This window comes from Physeter macrocephalus, chromosome 4 (assembly GCF_002837175.3).
Source record: "Physeter macrocephalus isolate SW-GA chromosome 4, ASM283717v5, whole genome shotgun sequence".
Lineage (NCBI taxonomy): Eukaryota > Metazoa > Chordata > Mammalia > Artiodactyla > Physeteridae > Physeter > Physeter macrocephalus.
In genome coordinates, this window is record NC_041217.1 from 64,132,534 (window position 1) to 64,135,127 (window position 2,594).

Consider the following 2,594-nt stretch of genomic DNA (forward strand, 5'->3'; position numbering starts at 1 on the left):
CATTCCTCTGTCTTCCAGATTTTCCCTAAATTCTTCCCCTGGCCTTAACAGGGACCATTTTTTCCCCTCCCTTTCCATTTCTACAATATTTTGTATCCCTAAAAATCCCAAAGAATAATCTAGCCAGACTCATCCCTGGCTAGAATGGATGTGATCAGGAATCTTTGGCTGTTCATTAATGGTAGCTGGCAAGGATTGTCCAGCTACACTTCATTTATTTTTATTTTATTTTTTCGCCATGCCATGTGGCTTGCAGGATCTTAGTTCCCTGACCAGGGATTGAACCAATGCCCTTTAGTAAGTGGGTAGATGTTAAACTAATAACCTGCAAATAAAGAATTGAAAAATGCTTTGAAGAAATATTAAAGAGTGTTATGAAAAAGAATAATAAGGGAACATAATTTTTTTGGGGGGCCGCGCCTTGTGGCTTGTGGGATCTTTAGTTCCCTGACCAGGGATTGAACCTGGGCCACAGCAGTGAAAGTGCTGAGTCCTAACCACTGAACCACCAGGGAATTCCCTACACTTCATTTCTTAATCCTTTTGTAGTCAGCTGTGGCTGTGTGAGCAACTTCTCCCTAATGGAACGTAAACAGAAGTGAGGTGTGCTATTTCCAGACCTGACCCATAAGGCTACTTGTACTTGCCTTTCCCCCTTCCCTTGAGCTAGAATGGCAATGACCAGAGTAGCCTTGGATGGTAGAGCTGCTATCAGCCTGGGGCCCTGCATGATTCTATGGAAGAGAGCTGCTTGCCAACCTGGAATAGCTTCCCCAGGATGTTACATGAGTGAGAAATAAAGGTTTATTTGGTTTAGCCATTTCACTTTGGTGTTCTATTTATTGCAGCAGTTCAGACTACTCTAAAAATATAGAAATTAGAACCAGGAGTGGGGTGCTGCCATAATAAAACTCCAAAATACATAGCATTGACTTAGCAGTTGGGCGGCATGCAGTGAGGGAATGGAGAGCTTTAGATCCTTGTTATGCTGGGGAAATGCAGTTGGTACAACACTTTTGAGATAACCATAAAGGCAGGTACAAGTTCCTCCTTAGCCTGTAATAATGGAAGAAGCAGTTGGAAAGAGCCAGAATTTTAGGGTGAGTTGGCTGCTGCTTGCTGATTTTAGCAAGGTATAGGTCCCAAAACTTTGGAGCCAGATGTGTTTGAGAATTCAGAATTTTTTGAAATTTAGAAAGTTAGCAGCACATATATTGTATAGTATAGTATAAAACACCCTAGCAGTGTCTGGGGTGGCACCCCATAACCATATTTCTATTTCTGCAGTGAGATGTATGATCATTCACACTAAGCAGGATAAATAAAATCTCTAAATAATCCACATCAATTTAGATCAAGTTTCACCATCATAAAGTTATAGAAATGAGCCATAGAAAAACTTGTTTTTCAGATAAGGATTGTGGGCCTAAATTATAAGAAAGAGGGGATATGCGGGCAAGATGGCAGAGTAGAAGGACTCAAGCTCATCTCCTCTCACAAGCACACCAAAGTCACAATTAACTCCTGAGCAACCATTGATCAAAAAGACTGGAACCTACCAGGAAAGATATTCTACACCCAAATACATATAGAAGAAGCCACAATAAGATGGTAGGAGGGGCACTCTCATGATATAATCAAATCCCATACCACCCAGGTTTGCAACTCACAAACTGCAGAATAATTATATCACAGAAGTTCTCCACAGGAGTGAGAGTTCTGAGCCCCACATCAGGCTCCCCAGCCTGCAGTTCTGGCATCAGGAGGAGGAGCGCCCAGAGCGTTTGGTTTTGAAGGCCAGTGGGGCTTGAGTGCAGGAGCTCCACAGGACTGGGGGAAATAGAGACTCCACTCCTGGAGGGTGCATACAGGGTCCCATGTGCACCAGGACCCAGGGCAAAAGCAGTGACTTTGTTGAAACATGGGTCAGACCTAGCTGCTGGTCTTGGAGGGTCTCCAAGGGAAGTGGGGATGGCTGTGACTCACCCTGGGGACATGGATACTCATGGTGGAGATGTCAGGGAGTGTTCATCTGCCTAAACTCTTGCAGAGGCAGACATCTTGCTTGGGACATTAGCACTGAGACCTGGCCCCACGCATCAACAGGCTGCCTAAAACTTTCTGAACCCACAGCCACCTCTAGACATACTCCTTGACACGGTCCTGCCCACTAAAGGGCCAAGACCCATCTCCACCCACCATGGGCAGGCACTGGCTCCTCCTTTCAGGAAACCTGCACCAGCTTCATCTACCAGGGGACAGACACCAGAAGCAAGAGAACTAGGATTTGCAGCCTGCAGAACTGAGTCTGCAAACATAGGTCAGAACTTACCCAGGGACCCAGTGGTCCCCAGCCCTTGGGTGATGAGACAGAAATGTATGGGTGGGACAAATAGGATATACCTTACAGAGGGCCACTTTTCCAGGGTTGAGAAACGTAACTAACCTACCACATACATTAAAAAATACAAATAGGGCTTCCCTGGTGGCGCAGTGGTTGCGCGTCCGCCTGCCGATGCAGGGGAGCCGGGTTCGCGCCCCGGTCTGGGAGGATCCCACATGCCGCAGAGCGGCTGGGCCCGTGAGCCATGGCC

The 2,594-nt window shown here is 46.3% G+C and overlaps 1 non-coding gene across 1 annotated transcript; it reads right to left on the reverse strand.

Moving 5' to 3' along the window:
* Nucleotides 1–443: 443 nt before the first annotated feature.
* TRNAE-UUC (transfer RNA glutamic acid (anticodon UUC)) lies at nt 444–515 on the reverse strand. Its single transcript has one exon. It is a non-coding gene; the product is annotated as a tRNA-Glu (tRNA).
* Nucleotides 516–2,594: the final 2,079 nt, after the last annotated feature.